Here is a 20,007-nt window from a genome sequence, read left to right as displayed (position 1 = left end):
CTTGATATGAGACACATGGCCACTTGGAAACTAGGGCAATAGCATTATTGTACAGGCCTACTGAATTCACAGCAGCACACCATAGCCTGTGCACACAGAACATGAGACGAACTACCAGCTGGTAATCTAACCTAGATTGGTTCAATTCACATATTTATGTTAATCAAACATGCAAGGGCCATCCAGACCTGCTTGTTGGCTTGTTGCTATAGCCAGTATAACATTGATTCCCTAAGAATATGATTTTGTTTGTTGAAGAGGGAAGTTTTGCACTTGTAAGTGACTGTAGCTGTCCACTTCAATAGACATACATCACCATTCAGACTTCCCAGTGGAAAATCTGTGGTGTGGTTGCAGTAGGCCTAGTGCACACCCTGTGATGGGCGGTATGACACTGCTCCAGAGTGCCCCTAGAATTCCTCTCATTTTGCCCACGCTGTCATCTGTGGTGTGCCTTTTCTCTGTGTGACCCACCCAGTGCTGTGAGTGTTTGCTATGCCACTTGTTTGGGGAGTTCAAATCCTTCTGTGTATTAAAATGAAAAGAAACACTTTCGTAAACTCATAGTTTGTTTGAACCATAGCCATTCAATAAACGCTATTCTTTGCATGGTTTTCTCTCTGCATGTGGCTGACCACTGATCACAGTGAACAAGGCTCTTTATGGGCAGCTAACATTCAAGTTCCTGACTGATGGACAACAATGCTCTTTTATAGTAACAACATAGGCCTAAGTTATCATTTAGGAAGATATTGTGCATATTATCCATGGAAAATATGTACATCTACAAAACTGAAATATCTTGTTCCAATTTGCCACAAGATATAGTAACGCATAATCCACAGCACAAAATGGAGAAAAGAGGGTGGAGAGAAAATAGAATCCATTCAGACCAAAACACAAGAGCTTTTTACACCATTTTAAAGCCGATTGCTCAAACTCATCTGTGCGAACAATCATCAACTAGGCTAATAATCTACAGGAGAAATGAAGATTTCCTCCACCTGTGAACACAAGTATCTCTGCAAACTGAGAAACTGGTGTGGTCAGTTAGCCAGCACCATTTCTGAGACCACGCCTCCAGTGTCCATCTGTAAATCAATAGAATGAATTCCAGTGATGAGACAAACTGTATAATTAACTAGCCCTGGTCTCATGAATCACACCGGCAGGTTAATGCCTCTTTCAGTTGTGCCATAATAAGATGAGATAAACTCAAGGGTTTAATGCAAGTACAAGTTGTTGATTAAGTGTTATGTTGTTGTGTGGGAATGGAAACTAAACGGTAAAGTGAAATCTTTAATCTATTCCCTGATGACCTAGTATCATTAACGCTAATCCTGCAGTGGGAACTGGAACCAGGGGGGAGGGGGGACTTTCACTCCATTGATATAAGAGTAAACCCTTCGCCCAACTGCCGTCCCGTTATTGCTCTCAAGATTTTTTAATGTCTGTGTGTAGCTATTTAACATCATCCGCAAGTAGTCGGGATCATTTTAAACCCAAGAGCAACTTTTACTGAAGACATTCAACCTTGCATCAGTCTATGCAGAAAACAGTGCCTTTTAGCTGACTAGCTGCTACGCTAGGGAACACTTAAAAAACATTAAATGGTTTAAATGTATTCATATGAAAAGCCAGTTATGTAGCTGATGTTATATGCCATTCAATTCAACTTAAATGTAAAAACCATGACAATGCCCAGCTTTGCTGCTAGTCCCCAAATACGTATGATATATGTTTAACTTAGAGGCTCAGTTGACATTAACACGCTCTAGAAATGGGCCAATTGTTGAGATGGTTCAGCGTTGTCATTTCATGACTTCGTTCTGTGTGCTTTTTAGTGTGGACTTATTTATTGCCTTGCATATTACACGGTATGACTCACACAGGCTCATCTTACAGTTGAGAAAAAGACAAAAAGTCATATCAAGACATAATGGGCCAGCATCACAAACTTAACATGAACACATGAACACATGGCAAAACATTTAATGACTACAAGAAGAAGACTATTTTACACAGGAAATGAAAGCCCCTTCCACCACATGTCAGTACCCTCCTCATGTCCAGCTAGACATAAACATCCACCCCCGCCTTCCTGCCAGCGTGTAACCAAGGTGAGAGCCAGGTGTAGGATGATATTATTTAATTGGGTCACTTGAGATCACTGTTCAGAGCTCAGGGAGAGGAAAAGGTCAACGAGGCAGTAAAAGGCAGGGTTGCTGGGACTTCCATGCCTCCCATCACGCTTTAGAAATAAAGGCCAATAGGCCAATATTCCCTTTTCAAAATTCAGCCAAAAGGTTCACTGAAGATCCTGTGCAGGGATAACAAGCACAGACTGCCTTCTTTTGAGTCCACCAAAAACTTCAGAAAAGCGCACAGAAGGTAATCAACAGGTTTCTTTACCAGCTTTTTACTTTCCATCTACAAATTCTAGTGAGGGATTGTGACTTGGAAAACTCACATGGACATTCATAACCATCATCAACTCACAGTACAGCCCATGCCATGGGCCTCACAGGGAGGCTACATCGGGCACGTATCTGAAGCATTCCGCTCGCAGAGCGTCTGCTACAACAATTAGCTTCCACTGTAATCAATGGAACTGGCTACACCAGACACTAATAGCGGTGCATACATTCAAAAAATTACTAAAACTATTTTTACGCTTTGTGAGCGGAGTGCTTCAGTTGCGGATCCCGTGTAGCACGGGCCTTAGACCTCTACAAAACACAGCATATCTGTATCATATAGCGAGTCAGGGCACTCCCCTTCACAACTTTGCAGATGCTTCTTTTTCAAACCAAAATTTAGAATTCATCTAGCCATGGCTGTCTCTGTCTTAACCTCTGATTATGATGTGTAGAGATGAATTCATTGCTTCAGTGTCTCATTCTTACACTTTATACTATGTTGCACAGGCAGACATTTTGATAGGATCAAAGAAAGTGATGCCTGGACACAAAATGGCTGGTGACTGGATAAAAAAAGGATTAACATACAAAACTAGCCAATATAATACAAAGATGTCCGGAATATTCAGTAGTCTTATATGAGTAACTTACTTTTTGTTAAACTGAAAGAACAAGAAAGTCCAAGCCACATCCGTGTATCCATTTGGGTTAACCCAACATCAATGGTAGATTTCATCACATCTAACTCCATGTAGTATGACATCGCAAAGTACACAGTGTTTGGTTATGATGCCTACAAAATTTCCCAGGATCAGATTTCACGCCAACAGGGATAAGCCAGGGGGCGTTTGCTCCTGTGTTTTTGTGAACTCAGAAGTTGATCATTCTTAAACACACAAAGTTTGAGAGCCTTGAGACAGTCAGGCTGCACACTGCATAAAATGTGGCCATTTTAAGTCTGTACATGAGGTGTTTGACTTGACTAATCCCGGAGGAATGTGGTGACCTGGGTCTACGGTGGCCCAGGCAGCACAATTAATCTGCAGAGTGCAGAGCAGGGAGAAAAATGGACAAGGGGAACAATGAGGAAACATTCCACACACTTTCAGCTGGGACCAGACAGATAATACGGTGTGTGTGTGAGAGAGAGAGAGAGAGAGAGAGAGTGGGGGAGGGGGTAAAGGCCAAGGGAAAAAGATTTAGACTGTATGTGTGTGTGTACGCCTATATCTGAATTCATAGGTGTAAGACTGTGTGGAAAGGAAGGCGAACAGAAAGACATTTTGTGTGTGTGTGCGTGTGTGTGTGTGCGTGCGTGTGTGTGTGTGTGTGTGTGTACATGTGTTATCTCATTATTGCACAGATAACAAGTCTGTAGTAAAGGGTCTGAGGCTGAGCCCACACAAACACACAGTCTGCTGATTTGTGCAGTGCAGAGAGAGTCTATAGCAAACTGCAGTAGTGGCAGCACTGTCAACTACACTAATCAGATCCCACTGATGTCTGATGTCCCTCTACTCTCCTCCCCCACTTCCAGCACTAAAACGTCCTGTTTTCATCCCATTTTGCCCCTCCTTTCCCGGCACCATGTGTGGTTAATGAAGTCAGGGTGGGTCTGTGTGTGTAAGTGAGATGGGGGGGGGGTCCTAGAAGGCTTTCAACTTGTTCACTCTGCACCTTGTCAAGCTGGCTGTCCTGCAATCAACATTCTACACTGAGGGCCGGATGTACAGAGAAGGCGCTAATACCGAGTTTTTCTATGCGCAGAAAGCCAACGCTGTGCTTTGCCATATTGCAGGGAATTTACTAAGCTGTCACTTCATTACATAAACAGCGCTCATCACCGTCCGCCCTTGCCCTCTCTACAATGCTAATTGCGTGCCCACAGCTGAACCACAAGCGCAGTTAAATAGAGTTAACCAATTGCGACATTAAAAAGAATCAAACTTTAGCGATCATACATGATAATAAGATGTCAACAAGCAGCGACATACAGAGCAGACTAGTCTACTTAAAAATGTACTATTTAATGCACGGAGACTAGGGCTATCTAGTCTAGCAGATTGGGAAGGTTATGTCGTGAAAGTGAAAATACGATATTAGAAAGGGAAACAAAAGTTAAGGTTGCTTTTGACATAGTATAATGAAGAAAACCGATGCTCTGAATACTGATTCAGCGGTCTCTAAAAGTTTCTCTAATTGACGCATTTAACCACGATTTAGATTACACTTTTAACAGGCGCAAGTTTTTCACCGCAAAACAGACGTGCACTGTTTTCATACATATGGCGGAATACTTAATCAATCGCTATTAGCACTTCTCCTCCGACGATACTCCCACTTTCCCCTGACCCTCCTATGAATATGCATGACACGGAAAAGCGCAAATAGCCAGTCACAGCTCCCGCGACAGGCAGTCTGCGCTTTTTCCTCAGTGCGGCCTGTTTTCATACCTCGCCATGTTTTTACGTGCATGTTGCAAATCAAATACGCCTGAAGTGGGTGCAAAAACGTGAGTACATCTGGCCCTGAGTCTTTTTCTTCCTCTTTTCTGGAGCATTGCTCCTCCTTAATCAGGGTTCTTGCAGGTTTCAGTAAGTCAAATTTAAGACCTTTTTAAGACATTTTAGACCATAAAGATTGAAATGTAAGACCTACGACGCATTCCCAAACAAATATTCAAATCAAAGAAATTCAAAAAAAAAAAATATTTCAATGAATTCAGTGATTGAAAAAGCATTAATTTAATTTACTGATAAAGCAATCACATTAGTAACCTTCCACACACAACGTCTACAAACCAATTGATTTTGACATTGCTCACTTGTATAGTCAAGGAAAAACATCCGTTCCAAATGCCCAAAATCTTAGGCCCAAAATGAAAATATGCTAAAAAAAACTCAGAAAAAAGTTCAGAATTTTAGACTTTTTTAGGCTTTTTAAGACCCCACGGGAACCCTGTTAATGGGGGACACATTCTGGCCCTCTGACTGACTGAGTGCCTGCCACAGTCACTCCACACTAACGGCCCTCTGAGAAAAATAAGATCACTGTTTGAATAGCAGTTCAGGGGATCAATGCCATATCTGGTACTTCTCACTGATGAAACTTGATAACCTTCAAGACCTATAACTTAACATATAACATAATCAGCCAAGTGTCATTATTCTATCTGGTAAAGGAAAGTTTCTTTGCTGATGCTTCAGTTCATTCAAAATATCTGTAACAGCCGATCAAGCATCACCTCTAAACACAAATACTGTAGTGATGCATCAGAATACCAAGATCTCATCAGTTTGATGAATTTGTGAATTCCTAATGCAGTATGTGGAAGGAAAACTTGTTTACTCAATAAAGGTCTGACAAACAGCACTGTCTACATAAATGTTAAAATTCAATTTAGTATGTCCCATTTTTGTAAATGTAATATCTTAAGAATGCCTTGAGACGTTCTTGAAGACATAGTTGCACTGACCTTGACCTTTGACCTCCAAAAGCTAATTAGTTAATCTTAGAGTTCAAGTTTAGATTCATAGCACATGCCTCAAGGCATTCTTAAAGTATCATTATCACAAGAATGGGACTTGTGGTCACAGTGACCTTGAACTTTGACTTTCCAAATCGAATCAGTTTTAGTAGTCCGAGTAAACATTTGTGCTACATTTGACACACTAAAGGCATTCTTGAAACAGTGTTCACAAGAATGGGACTTCCATGGTCACAGTGACGTTCACGAGATCCGGATTAACAGACGTTAATACTTTTATGGACAGACGGACAACCTGAAAACATAATGCCTCCGGACACGGCTATCACTGGTGCAGGAGCATAACATGAGGCCTGTAAAAGTCAAACAAACTAAAAGTATTTTTGTGGCTACAATTATTAACCCTAGGGTTGGTTTCATGTCCAAGTTCAAAACTAGTATCAATATCAAAAACTACTCTTCCAAACTTCCAAACCCCCCAAAAGGTGAACAAACCTCAACACCTGACTTGAAAGCCTATAGTGTAGATTGCTGGCGAACCTATTTCAAATGTACAGACTGACAGAATGCTGGGCTCCAAACTGTGACCAAATGGTTGCATTTTTCAACCATTTTTTGAGACAAGCAAGTATTTTTTACAAATACTGGCGCTTGTGCGACCTGCAAAATTTGTCGCTGGGAATGGCTGAGGGAGTTTGTGTGGCTATTGCAAAAATACAAACACCACAAATTGTGTCTTCAGCTCTAGATGTGGTCCAAAGCATTACATGTTAATCTGAACATTCACCCTACCCCATTTACTCCAATTTCTTTCAATAACTATCAAATGCAATGTTATGAAATTGCTATACGCTCTCTATTTACTCTTCATCAATGCTATACAATCAATGCTATACAAAACAACACAAAATGCACCATTGAGATCAATGTTTTGTATAGCATTGATGTTAAAAGTAAATAACCAAAGGCAAATTTTGCTCTGACGTGATCACCTGAGAGTACCTGAGCAGGGGTGGGGATATCCTTTTCAATTTCAGTGATTCAGTGATTTCAGTGCCACCTTACTCTATACAAAACATATTGATCGCAATGGTGCATTTTGCCCATGTTCAGGGTAGAAAATAAAAAAGAAAGATTTGCATAAGACAAGTCAAATTGGTATTTTTAAAAAGAAGGGATCATGGAGAATAAAGAAAAAATATAAAACAAATCTTTTTACATTCTCACAAAGTGTTAGGGTGCTCTGAAAATGACATCATGATTTTTCAGACTTGTGAGGTCTGCTGATCAGGCCCTGAATGAATTTCTTTTCTGTTCATTGCAAGTAGTGTTTCTACTTATCTCAATAAGGAAAATAAATTAAGAGCCTATGTTGTGTACAAATATGTCTTCTGAAGGCCTAAACAGAGACCAGCCAAAAACTCCAATAACATTTTGATCAACTTTGAGGGACAGCTATGACCATGCAGAATCATCCAGACCAAACATGACGATTTTGCTACATACTATTCCTATTTATGTACCAGCATGCAAAATTTGAGCCTCCTACATGGTTTAGTTCTTGTGCTATGGGCTTGTGAACTTTGACAAAAAAAAGAGGTCGAACAAAATCGAGACCTCCCTCCCCCCGTTAAACTGGCTGTATCTTGGAAAGTATTGATCTTACATAAAAGTAATTTTACAGTGTGTCTCCTAGGTAAGATAGGTACCCGTATGCAACATCAACATTGTTTTTTTTCTAGAGGTTTAATTTCTCATCCTCCATGGTTACTTAATTTCTTTATGGAGGGACCAAGAATGTCTTTGGCACTCACTGAAATTATCCCCTGATTCTGATGAGCCATTACCGGTAAAGGGCGGTAGTGGTTATCTTCATGGTAAGAAAAGTAATTACTTTCATTTCATCACCCATGTACTGCACTGACACATGATGGGGAGCAAAAGAAAGGAGAGTTATCATTAAATGGACCTCAGTTGTGATCAATTTAGGGGTTTTCCTGACCCCACCTGAGAAGTACACATCAGAATGAGTTCTAAGGGTGACATGTAGTGTGACAATAAATACTAGTGTCAAAAACATAGGGTGCTTTCACACCTGCTGTGTAGTGCATTTGACCCATTGGTTTGGTCCGTTTGTGCAGGTCAATGCAGTATAGTCACATCCATCCACACAACAAAATATTCAGCCCAAGACCCTCAAAGAGACATACTCTCATTCCCATCATGGCTAACTCTGATGCGGTCCAACAGGAAAGTAAGCAACCTGAACCCAACACTATTCAAATAGGCCGCATTTACACTGGCAGGCCTTGATGCACAATTCTGATTTCTTACCTATATTTTTTTTGGACTGCCTGTTTACATCTACGTTTTAGAGTGGCCCATATCAGATATCTGTGTTTACATGGTTCACTAACTTGTATAACACCTGACACAATGCGCATGCGCACCAGAGGAATTTTGGTCCCCGAAATGAAAGCAAACAGACAGCACTGCAAATGCACGAAATAAGCTAGAATTAGGTTATTTCAGTGGCTTGTTGTTTACTTTCGTTTCATCTTGAGAAGTTATAGGCTATAATTTTTATTTTAAGGCAAAAAAAGAAAGTGGAGAGCCTGCCACCTTTATTGTAGCGTTTCCATCTGTTTTCATTTCTGGTGCGTTCACGAGAAACTGAAAGCAACATTGTATGTAATGTAAATGCGAAAACGTAAAAGATTGTGGCCATTTTCAACAATGCGCAAGTTGAAAATGTCAGGGAATGTCTGATCTACCTGTTTACACTACAGTCGGATTGGCACATATCCGATTTATATCCACATATTGAATGAGGACTGTATCCGAATATCCGAATGTACGTCTTTTTCCTGTTTACATGTAGAAGAGCATATCTGATCTGTGTCACATAAGAGCAAAACACTTTCAAGAGATATAGAATTAGAGAATGCCACAAATACCAATATTGTTAGATGATCGTTGTGTTTCTCCCCTAAAGCTGTGTTTACTCCTCACCCTGCTATCTCAACCATTCCGGAAAACCCAGCTTCCACTCTCCATCTGCATCTGCAGAGATCCCTCTTGACTCCATGCCAGCAACAGCAGTTCTATATGTCCATGATATAAAAATATGTAAATAGTACTGACTTATATATCTTATGACTATTTCAGACCATTCTCAGAGTTTACATGGACAATGATACTTCAATGATACTCATACCACGTTATTACTGGCCATGCCAACTATGAGCAGGGGCAGCGGAAAGTGAAAGTAAGGGGCTGCGATCGCACAGTCCAGGTTACTGGAGGCAGGGCGCACCGGCGCAGCAAACAAATTTTACAAATAACGAATCCCGATTTCCACTCATTTATGTTTTTTTATGTTTTAGCCTATGTTAAAACAGGGTCTATAGAATAAGTGTGTGTCTGGCTTGTGGGGGCTTGACATCACGATGGTTGCTTTCCATCATGATGTCGGTCAACCATCACGCCCAACAGACCAACCCTAGTTTACAGTGCATATTTAGCTAGCCAGCTAACAATAGTCCAGCTATATCTGTGATCTAATTGCACATAGATAGAGTTCCAGTAGAAGTAGAGTTTTCCAGTAGAGTTTTCCTTTAAGTACTTCCAATTGCAAAACAGCTAGAAATGGCTGTCTCATATTGTGACCAAAAGCAGCCACTGTTGTCAAGATGATTAATAAGTAATGAATGTAAATGTAACTGGAAGAACATTACGTTTGCCTATGTAACACAGCAACATTGTAACACTGACATGGTACCATCAGAGCCATAGAGAGAAAGAGTTGCGACAGTCCCATTGGACTCCGTTGTACGCTTTTTGCCGCCTACTTCCGGGGTATGCAGCCTCGCGTAGTTCCAAAAAGCCATTCTATGGCGTTGGACATCATTCACTTCCATTGCTGACTGTCGAGTAACTTCTGAGGTAAGTTGATTAAATAGCTACCTGTTTTGAATTGTCAACTGTCTATATTGTATCATAGGCCCTTTATGATGCATATACTGATCTTTTGTTGTATGTACACAAGCGTAATTATATATATATATTTTTATCTTGGTAGGCGACCGATTGCCTGCTAGTTTGTTAGCTTGACTTGCCTTCTGTGAAGGTAGCGTTATATCCAGGGGTAAATTGATTAAATAGCTACCTGTTTTGAATTGTCAACTGTCTATATTTTATCAGAGGCCCTTTATGATGCATATACTGATCTTTATTTGTATGTACACAGCGTAATTATATATATGTTTTATCTTGGTAGACCACCGATTGCCTGCTAGTTTGTTAGCTTGACTTAGCCTTCTGTAAAGGTAGCGTTAACGTTATATCGAAAGTAAATTCATTAAATAGCTACCTCTTTTGAATTGTCAACTCTGTATATTATATAAATAGGCCCTTTATGGTGCATATGCTTATATTTATTTGTATGTGCACAGTGCAATTTATATATATTTTCTTAACTTGGTAGACAACCGATTTTCAGTCATTGCCTGCTACTTAGTCATCTCGATTTTGCGAGCTGTGAAGAAGGTATCGCTACACCAAAAATTACGAAGTTCAGTAGTGAATCTCTGACATATTTGATTTGGTAAATTATTGATGTTAGATTACTAGGATCATTAAGGTTGATTAAGGACGTTTTTTTTTAGGTTGTATCTGCTGAACCTGGCGGTGTTAGCTAGTCAGCTGAGTACTGTGTATCTGATGCTAGTAGAAATAAGGTTTGTTTAATTACACCCTTGAAAGGGCTGTTGGATTGCATGTAAGAATACAAATTATTTTACACAAAAAATTATCATAAGCCATAATGAGCTTTAAAATGTTTATTACTCAGACAGTAGTGTGACTAATTTGTTTCTGTTGCTGGTCGGTCATTTGCAGGTTTTGCGGCTGACCATTGTCATCCATATTTTCATCGATCTTTGTCCTTGGGAAGCCATACATGCGGTAACCCTTCGGACCGATTGGTGCATCCAAATGCTGCACAGCCAACCATGGTATGACCACTGATTTACAAAATGATAGTTGTAACCAATGAACCCGACACCATTGAACATCACAGAGAGCGGGTGACAACTTTTCCTCAACCACCTGCCCTCTGACTTTTGAGAATAGGTCAGAGGTCAGAGTTCATAACCAAACAAGGATCCTCCCTCCCTCTCTCTCCTCAACCACTTTTGAATTTGCTCAGGGCTATTATAAGTGTGGTAAAGTATAGTATATTTGCGATGTTATAGTATGTTGTGAATGGTTTGCCCTATATATAGTGTTACCTGCTGTGTCCATTGTTGAATCTATTATCGCCCTATTTCGCTTTATCTGCTTTTTAGTGTCCAGGACACAGATGAAGAGGATGTTAGTATGCGTTGTCGAGAGGAACTGCCCTACAGTGACTGGCCATAGTGAATAGTGGAACTCCACAGGTGTGAGTCTGATGTATGCAAGAGAAAGTATTTTCTAGGCAGTCCTGAGTGAACTGGCTTGTTAGAATATATTTGTGCCCCTGTCTCAACAGAACTTGCTGGACCACCAGTATCGTTGTTGTGGCCACTGTACGTATGTTTGTTGATATTATTCATGCTTGTTCCTTGTTTATGCTTGTTCACATTTTTTTTGTTCCACACTGTTCATTTTTATCTTATGCCAGGTACCTTTATTATGAATGTTGTCCTTCCTTTCAGCCCTGATGCATTCTGAAGCCTGATGTGGAGGATTTATTTTTATGTATTAATCACTTCTAATATTCCTCCCTGTTCCTTCACTTTGTTCTTGTTTTTCCAGTTAGATACACACATTTACACACACATACACATCTTGTTGTCTCACTCAGTATTTTTTATTAAACAATATTTGATTCATTTATCCAAGCTTAATGAGTTGTTATTCTTTAATATATTTGATTCTTTGTGCATGGCTTAGTATTAAAATTATCATGGTTGTGTGGTCAACTCCTGCCTCATCAGAAGTGGGTGTAAATGCTGAATGGACTGTTCTTTCTCAAAAAGTACAACGGAGTCCAATGGGGATTAATAAGCCTGTCACTGTTCTCTATCACTCTCTCTGCAGCTAACCTTACTCTTACTCTGTGCATTAACCCAGAGCCGAGAAAAATCTTAATAGCTCTGCACTTACCTATAGACCCAAACATATAAGCATAATGCTTTTGATAATATGTGAATGGCTTAATCTTAAAATTTTTAGTCTTAACATGATCATGTTTCCGTTGTGGTCTGGGGGTGACCACTTATCAGAAGTGAGCTAGCTGCTAGGCAAATGCTGAATGGACCACGCAGCAGGCTTAGCTACGAAGGTAAGCTAATGGCTGAATCGAATTTATAAGCAAAATCACGGTAATCAATAATACAGCCCAGTTGCGATAAAATGAAAATCATGAGACATCTGTCATCACATGAATGATATGGAAAAGAAAACTTAAGTTAGAGCCGTTCTAGCCTGTACTTCTGTCCATGCGAACATGAACATAAGCTTTTCCCTCCAAAATGTAAAAGCGTATCTAAGTAATATACAGCTTTTTTCGTTGTCACCCTGCCTCTCAAAATGCAAAACTGACATTAACAAATATGTAATCATGCAATAACAGCTGAAAAAGTAGTAGGGTGTATGTTTATATATATATTTACCGTTAAATAACGCAATCGCTGCTGTCTGTCCCATAGAAGAACATGACAGCCAGCGTATGTTTTGGAACTATAGCGGTTTACACGAACCACGTGAGTGCACTGGCGGTGACATCAAAGAGTGTCGCAACTCTTTCTCTCTATGGCTCTGGGTACCATGTCACATATTGACACACTAAATCTACTGTCAGGCTCACAAAAAAAATGAATAAATAAAATGAGTTGTGCACCTCACATCTCTAAACCAAACCATCTGATTCTGATCTGATTCTGTGCAGATAAATGGCTTTTTCCCTGCATCGATAATAAGAAAATGTTACCAATAATTATCAATATTTATTAGTATTTTCTGTGAAAGAAAAAATGCATGAATAAACAGATGAGGCCTTAAATAATTTAAACATTATGATAAAATACGATAAAAAAAATGTTATTGTTTAGTAGACTATACCAATATGCTGAATTATTCTGCTCCCAAACACCAACATACTAAATCTTTGTTGTGTAATCTGTAGTACAGCCATCAGCCCACAAGCTTACTGTGGGCGGTCTGAAACAGAGCAAGAACCAAACCTGCCACATTAAAACATTCTGAGTAGAGAGTACAAATTACATCATACCAAACTGACTTCTCTGTTCACTGAATATGTGTTGCAGAACAGTGTGTGTGTGCTGGCAAGTCTGCCGGACACTATTAAGCAATGGTTAACAAAATTATATAGCCAGAGATTGACATTACCCATCATTTAAGTCAGCAAGTGACTTCCTATGTATTCAACTCAGTACTGTATAATCTGAAGGAGCAATTTTGCATCAATGCATTTGTTTTTACTATAGCCTAAACCACTGAAACCTACCAAACAACTTCTCTATAAGTGCAAGTGCAGACCACACACAGACAAAAAAAAAAACTGAACTTGACCTCCAGGTCACAGACACACACCCATGCAGGAACTCTCCATAAAAGCCTGAGGCAGGCAGTGTGGGGGAGGGGAACTGTTGGTTGTTGTTGTGCTCTGAGAGAACAATGAGCATTTAAAGTCTGTTTGCCTGTTTGTGTGTGACTGTTTCTGTGTGTACGTGTGTGTGTGTGTGTGTGTGTGTGTGTGTGTGTGTGCGTCAAAAAATAATTTGTCCTTTTCCCAATGGCACAGTGAAGGTGACATTATTTTTTGGAAGCTAGTACTTTACCTAAACAAGGCAAAACAGGAATGCCTTGACAGGTAAACAAATGAATCCACTTCAAAAGTATACGATTAACAAGATTTACCATAGTAAATCAGAGGTACAATCAATGATCTACCCCAGAGCAAACTGGGGGTGTCTTACTGCCTTTACATTTTCAAACGGGCCTTACCGTTGATGTTTCTTCACTTTAACTCCGGATTTTGATAATGATGAAATGCACACCATTTTCACTTAAGGCAGCTGACTAAACAAAGTAAAGTCAGCACTACTTTTTCCTATGTCGATATAATATGCATCATACAGGAGCCAAAATTCAATAGGCCATAAAATAGAATGGATGAACGGAGTATTTTATCTTTAACATAGAAGGTATGTAACTTTGGTCTGTCAAAAATATGCTCAGATTCTATATCCTATATCCATTCTATATCCTAATTAGGTGAGCTTTACGCTGATTGGCTGCCTTGTAGTTCAGAGTGATAAAGTAACGTGTGGAGGGAGCAGTGATCAGAGGGATGGTTTGCATCAGAGTCTGCATCAGAGTGTGTCATAGTCGTTGTTCAGATTTTCCTGTTTTGTAGTGGTCATTTTCAAAGTTCGCGTTTTACATATGAAGGAGGAAACAATCGTGCTTCAAACACAAATTACTCATCTAATCAGCGATTGCTGGTTTGTCATTCCTGTTGCCAACCTAGCTTTCCATTTGAGATCTTGCACTCTCTTGGTTTGCTTTTTTGACCTCTTAGTAAATTTAGACAATATCACATATCCCACCTGTGCTTCACAACTACAAAGCACCAGCAGTGAGAAATATCTACAATCAGCTTTCCAATGAGGGCACGACGATGATAGGATCGACTGAATTTACATTTTTGTTTAATGCTTTGTGACTTTCAGAATCGTATTGCACAATGCTTTCCACAACTATAACATCACAATGAGTACATCCCTCATTCTGGATTTGATGGCATTGTTGTGTGCTGTGCCAAGAAAAAAGGCGTTCATTGCAGAGAGTAGCATGTGGATAGTTCCGACAGTCAGACTGATAATCTGAATTAGCCAATTTAGCTCTCTAGGGTCTCACTGTAATATATGCATAAATCGTAGTGATCACACACATATTGATCCAATAGGAGTTGACATGATCAAACCAAGAAGTATTAGGCCTAGGCCTAAACCTAGCATGCGGATATTCTCATGATTTCTCACAATTCAAACCTCACTACCTTTACATGGACAGCAATAACCCAACTATCGTCCTTTGTATAAGTAAGACAAAATTTCCATTATAATGTTTATGAGTTGCACAGAATATTTCATTCAAATTCCTGTTTATGTATTAATAGTAGCCTAGCTAACACCAGACCGATTCTAAACAGATAATTGGTCTGGGATGCTTTGTTCATTTCCTATTTCCAAGGAACATAACCAGTAGTGAAATCAAACTTGGTACATTCAACTCTTGACAAATCTTTTCAGAAGTAGCCTACAACAAACACATCTTTCTTGTTAACAACAGTTTCAAATACAGTTGTTCACTCAATCCCAATGAATATACAAGTCTCTAATAGAGTGTGGTAGACACTACCGTCATTTTGTATGCGTTCGATTAGGATTTTTGCAGGATCCCGTTCATAAGAAAGAATCTCTATGCGCGAATGAATGGGGTTTCGGGAATAATAAAAAATGATCCCCCAATCATAAAAAAATCAGCATACATATGTTGTCTCCATGAGGACTTTGGATCTGCTATATCGCTAAAATATGAGTGTTACTATGCCTCTGCTACCAGCAAAAAACGTTAAACTACAAACTGTCTCCCGTGCTGTCGTCACAAGGTAAGCAGTAGCTTGTTATCTTGTTAGCTTTACCGAGCAAGGATAATAACCTTTTCACAAGAATCACGCTGTTAAATAAAACATATCAACAAGCTACAAGCTTCCGGGTGACTACCACACTCTATTGGTTGTGTTCAATAGTGCTCCTAACCATGCTCCCATTCTGTCATCGTATAAAGCCCGCCCCACAAGGATAACCAGTTTTGATTGGTTTGATTGATTTTTTTCTTTATTTTATTATTTATTATTTATTTTATTATATTTTGAAATTGCTGTGAATTGAAGAATTGCCAGAAGCAATTGCAGACCACTCACTCGGCTGCATGCTTCTATCTGAGGTGCTGCGATAAATTTGTTGTGCTGTTACCTTCGATAACAACAGCCTTTAAACACAATTTGCAGTGGGTCTTTGTTTGTTCTGGATCTGATCTGATGCCGCAAAACCGAACAAATTTTCAAACAACTGATGACACAGTGCCTCTCCTGGGAACGAGCTCTTCCCTGTTCGCTGTCATGTTGTTTGCATGTGGGAACTAGGAAAACTATGTGCCCACTCTGAACTGCGGGTGCTCAAGGGGAGCGTGTGAAGTTAAAGAGAAAAAACGATCTTCATTCAAATAAATAGACCTGAACTTCAAATTCTAATTAATCGATAAAATCGATTTATCGCCCAGCCCTCTATATTTCCGGTGGAGCGTTAGCAGTGTTGTAGTGGCATCTTCTGCTACTTTCATGTTCACTTGGACACGTGTGCTTATTCACTAGATGCAACACCCAACCGGATCCATGTAAACAGATACAGTAAAACAATTTTTCTATTGTTACATCTTCAATTTTGTTAGGTAGCCGATGACCAACACAGAGGGGCACAACAGTCACAAAATTGAAGATGCAGCTACAACACAGCTAATACTCCACCAGAAATATATCAGCTGGCTAAAGAGCCTTACATGCATACACCGAATTGTAACTAGAAGACCTTCCCTGTAAAATAAAGAACATTGTTGGAAACGCAATAACTGATATTTCGCCCTCAGTTTAATTCTAATTAACTGTCGGGAAGTGTCACAAAATTTGGTGTATGTGCAATGAATGCAAAGAATAGCCTTTTTAAAGCCTTGTTTTAGTGGTTTATCGTGCAAAATGGGTAAGAAAGTCGACATGATGGAAACGGAAAACATTCTCGCTACAGTTGCTTGTAAAAGTCCAGAGGTTTCCCCAGTGCTACCAAGCCACATTGAAGCAATATGACCCTGCACCTGAAATGTAGTCTTTTGGAATATGTAAAGTTTACGAGTTAGTGTATTATTTGTCGCTTTTACATTTTCATTTGGTTTCCAACTTTTCATGTTCAAATTAGAATATCAAAATGTATTGACAACTGCAGGTGTCACTATCTTCCTTCATTATTTGGCATACTAACATTCACAGGCTACAAAATCTGTGACATGGCCATTTTTTTTATAAAAACACACAGAGAATCACATCTCTCGTTCTTTTTTCCCTTTCTTAAATTTCCGAATTGGCATTGCCTCCCTGGTTTAACCTGATCAGCCATTACTGCCAGTGATTATAATAAAAATGTTTGATAAAAAATATTTAGGCCAACTGTATCCCAAAGACTGAGGAGTGGATCTTCCAACCAGACAGCATCACTCTGTGACAATTATACAACATTTCATAATGTTCACTTTGCACAATTGAATTGTATTATTGTTTATAATTATTGATAATTCTATTCAATGACACAGGCAGGAAACGGCTCAGAGGAACAAAAAAACGTCATGGTACATATTTCCACAACATCTGGCCATCTTATCTGAAGAAAGACAGCTTGAGGCCACATACATAAATGGGGTCAATATGTAGGCCTATCATTGCATTTTGCCAGAAAAAAAAAACAAAACAAAAAAAATCACACCATTCCAAGTAACAACTTCAACCGTGCAATTTTTGATTTAGTATTCATGTCAAATGTTTAAATAATATCAACAAACAAAGAGAGGCTACATTTCCCCTCCCCCTCATCTTTGAATTTTCTGTCAAGCACCAGTTACATAACTGTGTCACTCTAGCAGAGTGTGTCTTTGAGCGATGCACTAGCTCAAGACCAGGCATTCACTGGGTACTGTTAAACATAAGATGACTGCCATGGCGTTTATTGTCATTTCACATAATTAAACGACTTTTGGGTTATATTTTAACACAAGGAAACATTAAGCCATTGTGTACACTGATCTCCAGTAAAAGACTGGCTTTCATAACACCACATTATATAGGTTCAGAATACCAGTAAATTAATATTTGTAGTAAAATTACCAATCACCAGAGAACTCTGAAATCAGTGTCTGTTGTGCACTTTTCTTCCCTTCTCTTGAACCAGCGGCTACAAGTGAGAATGTGGACATGGAGCTCATTTTACATCAAAAATGTTTGCTTGATTGAATCCATAAATCAGGAACAGTGTAATGTTAAAAAATACTTTATAGTAGGCTAGGCATATACCCATCTCACTTTTTTCTCAAAGGGCATCTACATCCATTTACTTTTTCAAGACTTCAGTAACATGAAAATAAAAAAGCTTCCTTGACCAAATTAAAACACTGCTACATCATCTGAAAATCGAATGGCTCTCGTTTTTTATGTGCTCTTCCACCAGACTACTACACAACCTAAATCCACTGTCAGTGAGTTAAGAATATCCTCTTGGCTTTAACTCTCTCTCCCTCCCTTCCCCCTCTAGCTAGTTCCTTCCCCTCCCCCACACCCACGAGTTCAGCCACAGCCACATTGCTGTCATGTGGGCTTCCACTGTTTTTCTTACAATATAAACCAAAATATACCACATTGGAGGGTCATAATTAGTTTTACATGAGCATAATAGTAGAACTAATCTCTAAGCAGGATACACATTGATTATGTGTGCATTATTATTAGCAACCTCGCCAAATATTACACAACACATCAACATAGTCAAGGAGGATTTCTTGTTCCAACACGATTGCAGCTACAGTTAACGTTATGTCCCATGATCAAACTGGGGTCTAAAGTTAGCTATTGCACTGTAAAGGGGTTACTGTCCGTCAAGCAGCGACCAGCCAAGCTTCTATTTTGATCGAATACATTTAACGTTCGCTGGCACGCTAATACTGTTAAAAACTAACAACTAACGTTACATGTTTGAGTCTATCAGCAATAAATTAGACCTAGCTAGGAAGCTCATCTAATACCAAAGAAGACTATGTACAATATCACAACTATTAAACGTCAGAGTAATGATTACATTATTTCATGTAACCCCCATATCACAGAATCCTATCTACCTAGTTAAGTTGTGAGAAGGAAGATAGCTGCATTTACAGACAGGCGCGCGCTCACACATACACACATACACTCGCGCGCACACACACACACACAGACGCACACACACATTCTGCCCATCCCCCACCCCAGTCAAATCAACTAAACAAATGCCCTTATAATATAAACAATACATAGCATTGAGACCAAATAAAGCATTGTCCATAATCATTCAACCCTTAGCTACATCGTTTTCGTCAAAGCTATAGTTATAATAAACCAAAACACTCACTTTTAATATCCGGATCACACAAGGGGTGCCTTCTGTGTTGCTGTGTTGCCTGTGTGGAATTTCCTCCTCCACGGCTATTTCTTTAAATAGGGCTAAAACAAAGCGTTATAAGCCCACTCTTCAACGACGATCCGCTTGTTAAATTCCCATATAAGCGTCCGGTTACAACACACGGTTAAAAATGTTCGCAAAAATCTGTTAAAAATTGCATTTAAGAGAGACTGAGGAGCATTGTGGGGCTGTATGCTAGTGGAGAAAGAGCCAAACGGTTCAGGAGCAGCCAACGGCTTCAGACACTCAAACACTGAAGCGGTGACCTGCCAGGCGAAAATGGGGAAGGCCTGGGCGGTTGTCGCTGTAGCTTTGTTGAAACTAGGAGGGACACAGACATAGCAATAACATAGCTGATGGTTTCTTTTTTTCTTTTTTTGTTGAGAAAATTGCATCAAAACAGTTAAATTTTCATAATATTTTCATCTTTGTGCAAATTTATTTTTTGTACTTTTTATTTTCAAAATAATTTGTACATTTTTATAAAATATTTTCAAATTTTGAGAAAGAGGATAATTGGTAAGTAAGCTTACCTTGTGTTCTTCTAAACAACATTGTGGTGTTTTGTTTTTATTTTGTGTAAAAGAGTATTAAAATTAAATGTAATTTGTTTGTCATTTGCAAAGCATAGTTTTGCCCATCTCAGTTCACTGCACCGTCCCTGCTTCTACCGAAAATGAATAGAACACAGAATTAAAGTAAGTACCTATTTGCATTAATGGAATCTCCATTTCTAACTGGAATAAACCTGGTATAACCATAGGGTAGGCCACAA

General features: G+C 39.3%; 1 protein-coding gene across 1 annotated transcript in view; it reads right to left on the bottom strand.

The window, feature by feature from the left end:
* The window catches only part of tbl1xr1a (TBL1X/Y related 1a), a 48,385-nt gene extending 28,919 nt beyond the window's left edge, over positions 1-19,466 (bottom strand). Inside the window, exon 1 of the mRNA XM_048252349.1 lies at positions 19,182-19,466. The gene's annotated coding sequence lies outside the window, so the exon portion shown is untranslated. The remainder of the gene's footprint in view (positions 1-19,181) is intronic.
* Positions 19,467-20,007: the final 541 nt, after the last annotated feature.

Source organism: Alosa alosa, chromosome 9 (genome assembly GCF_017589495.1).
Source record: "Alosa alosa isolate M-15738 ecotype Scorff River chromosome 9, AALO_Geno_1.1, whole genome shotgun sequence".
NCBI lineage: Eukaryota > Metazoa > Chordata > Actinopteri > Clupeiformes > Clupeidae > Alosa > Alosa alosa.
Note: the sequence above shows the minus strand (reverse complement) of the source record. Positions and strands in the feature narration are given on the sequence as shown.